The 10,015-nt window shown below is 34.3% G+C and overlaps 1 long non-coding RNA gene across 1 annotated transcript; it reads right to left on the bottom strand.

The window, feature by feature from the left end:
• Window positions 1-1,528: 1,528 nt before the first annotated feature.
• Window positions 1,529-4,399, bottom strand: LOC112715228 (uncharacterized). Its single transcript, XR_003811980.2, has 3 exons — window positions 3,478-4,399; window positions 2,460-2,792; window positions 1,529-2,370 (listed from the first exon to the last, which is right to left on the bottom strand). It is a non-coding gene; the product is annotated as an uncharacterized lncRNA (long non-coding RNA).
• Window positions 4,400-10,015: the final 5,616 nt, after the last annotated feature.

Consider the following 10,015-nt stretch of genomic DNA (forward strand, 5'->3'; position numbering starts at 1 on the left):
AATGACTTGAAAATACTACTTAAATTTAAGTAACGAGTAATTAAAGTTTTTTTATTACATTCCTTCATCCTACTTCATAGTGTTAATGATTAACTTGCTTTGATTTTGTTTTTTTATTAATCGGAATGATGCTTTTTTACGGTTGAAAGATAGCAAATTTCTCAATATAGTAGTGTTAAAGTATTTGAGAAGAAAATTATCATAAATATAATCATAAAGTATTTGAGAAAAAAATTATCATAAATATAGTAAACCGAAATATATAGAACAATTTATAGTTAGTAGCAGTCATAATAATATATATATTCGCTAACATAAGATTCCTTCAACTTTATTGTTATATTCAAAATAGTATATATTTTCACTAACAAAAAATTTCTTAAACTTTAAGTCTTTTTTCAAAGACAGAGATATGCAAAAATGAACTTAAACCAACATTTGATGGTATTCAATAAACAAAATCGCAGATTCTGTTGGATGCCCTAATATTAACAAAACATAGCAACTCAAATAGTGTAAGGAGATGCCCACATCCAAATACAATACACAACAAAAACTATCCAAAACCATTTTCACTTAACTAATCAATCGAAAATTGCCCATTATACATCTACCACACAAAAATTAGAGTGTTATCTTTGGCAACCCACAAAACAAAAAACAAATCGAACCAATACTCATACTGTCAAAGTAGCAAAGACAACTATTATGTTAATCAGGGCTTCACGCTTTGATGCAACCTATACCATTATATAGTTAAGCTCTTGGAACTGCTACTAACAACCAATAATGCCTCTGCAGAGGGTTGGATTCCTTGATTGTTTCTCCTTGTGGCTGGATTATTATGTGTCTCATCCCAATGCTTGCAAGTGAGCTTGAAAATTTCATCTCTCGTCGGGTTTGATTTTGACATGATTAAGTCCAAAGCTAGCCTCATTTTGTTATAGTCGTTAATGCCCTACCGTGGAAAAAAAAGATAAATATCGGATCAGAGCGTGTAAGATGATGTTATCACAAACCAAACAACAACAAAAAAGTATTTGAAACTTTTCGACATGAGAAATGCATAACCTCTATGATGGCAATAGAACTCACAACAACGCTCATAGGGAGCCACCAGCTCAGCTCAGAGTATTCATCTATCAAGACCGTAGCAAGCTGATTGATCACCTTGTCGCATAAGCACACATTAAATCTGATCCGATTTGAAAACATTAATAGCTCTTGGTGCCACAAATTATATAAGGCAGCGAATATCTTACATCGTCTATTATCTCTTCCCCTGGGCATAGAGTACAAAAGGCATGCCGATCCCCCTGAGTATGCTCACTAGGAAACAAAACCTCTTTACATCCCACGTCAACATCACACAGTTATGTCACCAACTTTTATCAACATTTTTTTCGAAGAGTGAAAAGTACTAGGTAAGTGAACTAACTTTTTGTTCAAACCGGCATCGAATACGTATGCTGCAACTGCAAGCTCTAGGTTCGAGAAGAAAATTCCTTCCCGGGGCCTAAACAAGAGGTTGAAAAACTACAAAGAAATGCGAACACATTCTATATACTCCTTCTGTGTAATAACATAAAAATGAATAACTATTCTTTCTTCTGATGGACTCATACAATACACATAGAAATTCTAACTTGGGGCATGTCTTCCCCCTGCACCAGTTCACCTTGATTGCATCCACTAGGATGGGAAGTGCCGAACTCGACTGCAGTAGCAGGCACCTCCACATTGCAGTTGTCTCCAAGCTGAAACTCCAACTTCCTCTGCAACATAAGATCACCCTTACGATTACTAGGAAACCTTGTTTGTGTCAAACAGTTACTATAACCGCTATAGAACATTGTTAAACATGATAACCTTCAAGGGCTTTCGGCAGGGCTTATCACCTTTGGATGCTGCTTTCCTAGAATCATTGCACTTGCCTTCTGAACCCTTCACGTTGTCTTTAATCTGTTTCTCTCCGCCTAGATGTTTGCTGTCTTTTACCGTGGAAGCCACTATTGCCACCCCTGAACTAGAGCACCCTTTTCTCTTTGACAGACACATCCCTTCCCTGCTCTTAGGTCCTTTGTCCATTCTCAATGAACTCTTTCGACCCACGTGTTTAGACCACAGGATGTCTAACATGGTGGAGTGGCCAGCCACAATCTCTGTTAACCTCATTGAATGATGTAACTGAGTTGACACAGCTGACCTTGTCGTCCTCTCACTCCGAATGATATGTTGCATGGATTACGACGTAACGGTTACTACACTGAATACATGCACCTGGTGTTATTAGCTTACAACACTACATGCACATCCATCACGGAATCATCATCTGTAGGGACTTCTATCGTTGCTCTTGCTGCCTTGTCCCTACAAAGTGGAAACAAAAAAAATCAATACACTTAGCCCTCACAACACACAACAGAATGACAAAAGGTGAAATTTTTTCAATGACACACCTCACACAGTCCAACACTGACTTCTCCACCGATGGTTATGTTAGAGGTCTATCATTATTTTCATTCTTTTGCAACTCCATGGGTGTTCAACTCGGACATCCTGACTTTATGCCACAATGTCATCGTAAATATGAACTTCTCCACTTTATCAATGTCACTTCTTCACAATACATATGGAGGGTATCTGGGCCTACACATCGAAGCCTAGTTTGGTGGCCTGTGAAAACTCACATGCCCACTTGTTATTAGCTTGTAGTTGTTGTCTGAAGTTGTATGAAAAGCTCTTCAACGAATCCACACAAACTATTTGTTAAAGGCTTCCATCTTTCTACCCTGCACATAGATATACGAGTCTGATATGACATAAAAGTGACCTTTGTACCTGATGTGATATGATTGACAGCCTCACAGTGACCTAACCAAATCACTCTAAAGATCCACCACCATAACTTACATAACTTCATGGATGAAAACAGAAAAAGCATAATTGTGTTTAACGAAATATAAATATAATATAATAATATATTTTGTCAAAGTTAGATTTAATTTTTCTAGGTGGCATAATTGGATGCAGACAAATACTCTAACAAACACAGTAATTCTGATGAAATTATTTAACCAAAAAAAAAAATCTACCCAAAAATTTCTACCAACAAAAAAAGTATTTATAACCTTTGACATTAACAACAAAATACTTAGCCCTTGTTGAATCTACATTATAGCCTAGCCCATTATTTGTACCAATAACTAATGTAGCAATTCATCCAAAAAATAGCACTTCAATTTTACAACAATTATAAATTTAATGGAGTATGAAACATGCATGAATTTATATATTAATCCCATGTCCTGACAATATCAACCATAAAACTACTTCCATATTTACGAAAATACATATTTTAAAAGAAGATTAGTATACACACTCGTTCATAATACTCCTGATAACTAATACTAGAAGTAAGAAGACAAAGGATTCACATGACCAACAAGGAAAAAATAAAGGAAATTATACACTAACATTTATCATTACTCCTCCACTAGCTCCTTGAACATTTTCACTTGCCTCTTTAGATTAGCATCCTCTTCCTCTAATTGACGAATGGTTTCTGACAAAGAAGACACAACTTTCTTATTTTCTTCATTTTTCTCATGTTCCAATCGACAATTTATGCAGTAGTTATAGTCACGAATTGCGAAATCAGTGACAGACATTAGCTTCTCCAACATCACGAACGACACCTCTTGGTGAGCGTCATGGCATTCACCAAGACTGGTCTATGAACAACAAGTTCAAGATACCTGTCATTGCTTGGAAGGATTGTTGTATACCCGAAGCAAATCACATCGTCCAATACCTTGGTCTCTTGTGCCAAAAATAATTGGGCACCCAATCTTCAGTATCGAATACACTCAAAATGGCTTATTCTGCTCCTACCATTACAACGCCCCGTCCGTCACCTGAAATTACAATTGTTTGTGGTTTTAGAAACATCAAAGTATCTTGCTTAACAGAAAAAACACCAATGATAACTTTCCTAAGCCTTCCCACGCCTGACTACTACATCTCATGTTGTCCACACCTCTGGCACCCACCACGAATAGTGGCGGTGGCGTGGTTCCTCCGATTTGACATCTAACCCACCGCGTGTGTGTTGTGTCTCGCGGGAGCCTACCCCCGCCTTTCCCCGACTGATCCAAGTTGTGGCTTCATCACGAACATGAAATTCTTTGAACTCGGTGTGGTTGTACCCTAATACCTACTCATTACAGTCTTTCCAGGTGGTCTATATGCTTACCTTTCGACTCCGCCGAACAGTGTAATAAGAAAAATGCCTTCTTTCCATAGCTTTTTTCTCTGTCATTCTGTGGTTCAATTTTATCCGTGCTGATCTTCTAGTATTTCTCAACATGTTTCAACCCTAAACCCTTTTAAAGGACCAACAAGTGCCCTCATTGAACTAGCCCTTGAAAATCGTATTTCGTATAACATATAAGTGTACATAATCCTTCAAGTGGATTGATTTTCTTTTCTGTATCTACATCACAATCTTCATGATTATTTTTTTATTTTATATATATATATATATATATATATATATAATTTCAATGAAGAATAAATCCAATTAAATTAATTAAAAATGCAGAAAATCAAATTAACTAAAGAAATTAATAAAAGTAAGTGGGATTTTTTATTTTAAAAAATTAAACAACAAATATATATAATAATTATTACTCTAAATACTTTACAAATTTATAATTCAAATTAAAATTTAATGTATCTTATCTTGAAAATATTAAAAATAATTAGCATTTCTCTTAAAGAAAAATGAACGACTACACTATCCTGTAATACAATGTACAACGTAATTTTTTATTTTAAAATTAATTCTGGTTAGTAAAATAAAATACACAACAATGTTTTTGTACAATCAAAAAATTAAATTTAGAATTGATTAAAAACATATTTTTTAACAAAAATAAAATTTATTACATGCAAAATATTCAGCATTTAATCATTTTAATAATTTAAATTTTAATTAACAAAAATATGTGTATATTAGTATGCAAATAATAAACTCTAATGTATAATTTATTTTTTTTTTTACAGAACTAATGTATAAATTAAGGATTGACTTATTGTCTAAATTTTTTTTATAAATTTTTTAGTATGTGAAAATACCGATTTTATTTTTTATTTTTGTGTACCAAATTATTCTTAACTTTTTAATTACGTAACTAACTTAATTAATAATTTTTATTATTGCTTTTCTACCGAGAAAAATAAATTAATACTGTTATATATTTTTTGAATACTACTAATAAATAAGTAGGTATTTCTAAATAAGAAAAACAGAGTTATATAATGTCTTAAAGAGTGATGTTTTAAAATAAAGAAATTATAACATATATGAAATAAATGAAAAAATAAAACATAATATTATTTGCGCATTCTAAGAGTGGAAGAAAATAAAATTCATCTACGAAAAATAAAACATATGAAAAGTGTTAAATAATAGATGAGAACTTACAACTATATATGTAAGCAAATAAAAATAATGTATTTAATATGATTTAAATGAAAAAATTGTTGTACATTATTCATTTGAATATTAATCATATCGTAAAATAAAAAATGAAACATTATTATTTTGATGAAAAATATTCTTGTTAATGACTCAGGTTGATGTTAACATATTAATATAATTAGGTTCACTATGTAATGTTAAATGATTTGGAAAAAAACTGTTACGTATGACATGTTATTAATAACATCTAAAATCAAATAATTGGTATAATAATAGATTATTTATAATCTCTTATAATTGATTTAGTTTAATGAATCAAACAGAATAAACTTCAAACATATCTTTATTGAAATTCAATTTCGTATTTATGAATTAATTAAATAAATTAGTTGATAGTAATGAAATGTATTTAATAAATTAAAAAATATTTTAAAAAATTGATGGTTTCAATGGCTAAGAGAAGGGAGGGTTAAATCTTAGCCTCATTTTTTTTTTAATTACACTTTCTGGTTTTTGAGGAGACTTTTCTATTTTTGTCTCGTCCCTAGCCACGAGATTTTTCTTTTTTGTCTCGTCACTTGGCACGAGATATTTTTGGTTTTTGCTCCTGGACAGTAGAAACAGAAATGGAGTAGAAGAGAAAGAAAATCACACCCAAATATATCCTGATTCAGCTGCTAAGTGCAATGCAGCCTACATCCAATCTCCATCACAACAATGATGGAATTTCACTGTAATCAACCTGATTACAAACTGTAAAGTGCTAACCCAACTTACAAGGGGATTCTCACAGAATCATGAGACACAACATAGATGAACAAAGGAACTCTAAGACATTTATGGCTTTTTCTTTTAATTTTGCACTCTCTGCCTTTTTCCGCTCTATGGCTTTTTCATACAAACCTCACTGTTTGCCTTTTTCCATGAGACTCAAGACATGACAAAATTAAACAGAAAAATACTAAATAGAATACATTGAAGGAGAAGAAAATCTGTAAGTTTAGGTAGCTATGAGACTTCTGTGCCTTGCACTCTCAAACTTTATCCCTTGCATCAAACCGTGACTGTTCACCCCTTTTATAGTGAAGAGAAGCCTTCACAGTTGAAACAAAGCCAAGCTTAACTTCTTTTCCTTCAAAACAGAACCGGTTCGGCCACAGAGAGAGAAGAGGTAACTCATGCAAAACCCAATATGCAAATACCTCTAGTACTTCTTTGGTCATCACTCTTCATCAATCCGAGCGCTCCATCCTTGGCTTGCTCTCCAAGATGGATTTCTGGCCCTTGATGCTTCATGATGATGATGGCTTCATATGCTCCAATCTCTGCCTCTTCCATCACTTTGCCACTCTAGCTACTTCCTGTGGTGGTTGAGCAGAATCAGAGACAAGCCATGCCTCCAAGAATCTCTTCCTTGCTGGCCGAATCTTCTTCTTTCTTTTTGAGTATGAAGAGCTCGAGATTACCTCACCAAATCTTACCATTTTTGGTGAAAATCTCAGCCACAACATACTTTCATTTTGTTATATTTTCTTGCCATCATCATGATGGTCTTGAGACGTACTCCATCTTCTTTTCGGTGAGTAGGTGTAGCTTCCATGGCTTCCTGGACAATGACCAAAAGAGAAGAAGGAAAGATGAGAGAGAATGTAGTTAAAGTAAAAGCAATTAATTGAAATGAAACAAATTAACGGGATTGCTTTTACTTCCCTTGCTTGAGTGGTGTGCTGCATTAATCAAATCAATCATGTCACTCATACTCTCTCTTTCTCATTTATGTTTCCAATGCCACCTTATTAAAATTTGAAATCCATCCTTAATAAGAAATGGAATCTGTAGGAGAACATAAGGCAAATGATAACATTTGCTTTCCTGATGGATTTTTGGATCAAGCATTGGATCACTTATCATGGATCATAGTTGGGTTTTGGAGCAATGAAATTTATTCTGGCCCAACTAATATCACAACCATTCAGCCATATAATATAGGAGACATTAAACAAGGCTGATTGCAAGTTTTGATTTTGGGCTTGCAACTATTCTTTTATTTTCGGCCCAATTATAAAACTGCAACACAAAATTATTAATTAACATATGTTAAATAAAAATTAGATTAATAATTTTGTAATTACATATTTTAATAATGTTTGTTCATTGTCAAAGTTAAATTAGAGTTTTCCAAACTCATCAATCTCTCCCTTGATGACAAACATTATTAAAATTGAAATGGAAAGAAATTTAAAGATTGAGTAAAGAGTACTCCCTTTGAATTTGAATTTCTCCCCCTTTCTAACTGTCACATAGCTCCCCCTTAATATGTGCCATTTTTACTAAGGGAAGCACTAACCTGTAACATTTTAATCAAGCATCAAGTAACAATGTTATTTAGCATATTCAATCCATGATGCTAAATGCTTGATTTATGAGCAGATTTGAATGATAATTAAAACTCCTTTGTTATCAATAATTTGATTTTCTGCTCAATCACAACATAATCAATCAAAATTTGTTTTTGAAGAAAGACTTGCTGTTTAGATTGGTAAAAAAAATTTCAAATAAATCAGAGCAATCTTGTTAGGAAAAATATTTTTCAAGCATGATGTAAACTTTCCAAACACAGCAACTTTCATCATTAAGAACTAAAGGAACTGCCATAAATAAATCCAACATAAATCTTTTTATCAAGGTAAGTTAAATGTATTATAAGCATAGTAAACACACATTTTACCAAGATAAACATCAAATAGTGGCAGCCATGATATCAAAGACAAATGCATCACAATTATAATCAACCATACATTATCAAACATCAAGTGTATCATTCTAACAGGGGTGATCATGAATTCTAAAAGAGAATTTCATCCCTTGTTTTCCAATTTCAATTTTCAGCCATATTCTCCCCCTTTTTGTCATCAAAGGGGCACCTGCAAAACAGATCTTGACAAAAGAAATAGAATATGCCAAATATAACCAAAAAAAATGTCAAAGTATCACAGGGTTATGGTACTAACAGTATCCAACCTAACAAAACAAAGTATCAAATTGAGCCTAACAGTGCCAATATCAAAGAAACAGTAATTAATCATCAGAAATATTAAAATCAGAATCTTTAGCCCCTTCATCGCTATCTATGCCCAGATCTTTCTCCAAGTTTTCCAGCATTAGACCCACTCTATCTTTACATCTTCCCCAAGCCCTTTCATTCTCATAGGCTAGCTTGCGAGCCGCCCTATGAGATTGCACCATTAGCTCAGACATATTAGAGAATTCAGTGAGAATTTCTCTCATTGATTCGGTTGCTTTAGAGGATTCAGGCTGACTTTCAAATCACTATCCGTTGGCATTGATTTCTTACCCTTGGTTCCTTTAGCAGCTCTGCCTCCTTTGATCATAGAGACTTTGTTCTCTACATCCTCATTTGTGAAATCTACCTTAAAGTACTCAAAAATACACGTGAGAAACATTCTATAAGGTAAATTAGCCTTCTTGGTACTTTTTACAGATTCTCACATATGTCTAATCATGAGGTAGGCAAATGAAATAGGAGATGAAGTAACAAGAGCAAATAAGATGAAAAAATCAGATACTGTTACCCTGTTGTGAGAACCACTCTGCGGGGTCAAGATATGAGTTATGATTCGGTGCAGTAGTGAGTTGGTTGGTCCAAGGGCTTTGTGAGTAGGGACAGTTCTGTCTAGTCCAGACATATTTGCACAGATATGAGGAAGAACCTGCTTGTATGTGAACCCAACATATGTGTCCCATTTGTCAGACATGTAAACTCTCGGTCCTTCATCTGTGTAACCAAGTGCAGCGCCGATGGTCTCAGCGTTCAGGGTGATGTGTACACGCTTCACATATGAGTGAAGACTACCATCAATCAGACGTAGATTAGCATAGAACTGCCTTACTAACCCTGGATAAACCATTTTGTGAATGAGGAGCAGTGAGGACCATTTGAGATTTTCAAATAGAGGATGCAGATTGATCCCTTTGGCAGCCAGAGAGTCCAAGTTCACCAAGTATGAGAGACACATATGCCTCTTTTCCAAAACTTCTTGGTGGAATTCATAGAAAGCACATGTAGTGAATCTTGATGGATCATAGTGAGAGTGTGGCTTGTGAAATTTGTTCTTGAATTCTAATTATTCAAGGTTTGCGGGTTCTCTAGTCTCATGCAACACGAAACCTTTAGTCTTTTGAAAGCTCTTTCCGGGAGTGGCTTTTTTTGGTGGAGAAGGTGGCGGTGATAGAATCGGCGAGGTGTGCGATTCTTCTTCTTGTTCAACGCTGGGTTCTTTATTCTTTTCACTTTTCCTCCTTCCAGAAGATTTCTGCGCTATGACCTTGCGCCTCATGAATTCGGGTTGCTTGGTGGGAGGTGAGGGAGAAGATGAAGAAGTGGAGTGAATATGGATGTGAGTGTGAGTTTGGGGAGTGGAGGGTTTTTGAGAGAGCCGAATTCTTTCACTCTTCCTTGGTGCGGTTTTTTTTCATTATGTGAAGAAGATGAATGGGGATGGAGGTTGA

This window comes from Arachis hypogaea, chromosome 10 (genome assembly GCF_003086295.3).
Source record: "Arachis hypogaea cultivar Tifrunner chromosome 10, arahy.Tifrunner.gnm2.J5K5, whole genome shotgun sequence".
In the NCBI taxonomy this organism is placed as follows: Eukaryota; Viridiplantae; Streptophyta; class Magnoliopsida; order Fabales; family Fabaceae; genus Arachis; species Arachis hypogaea.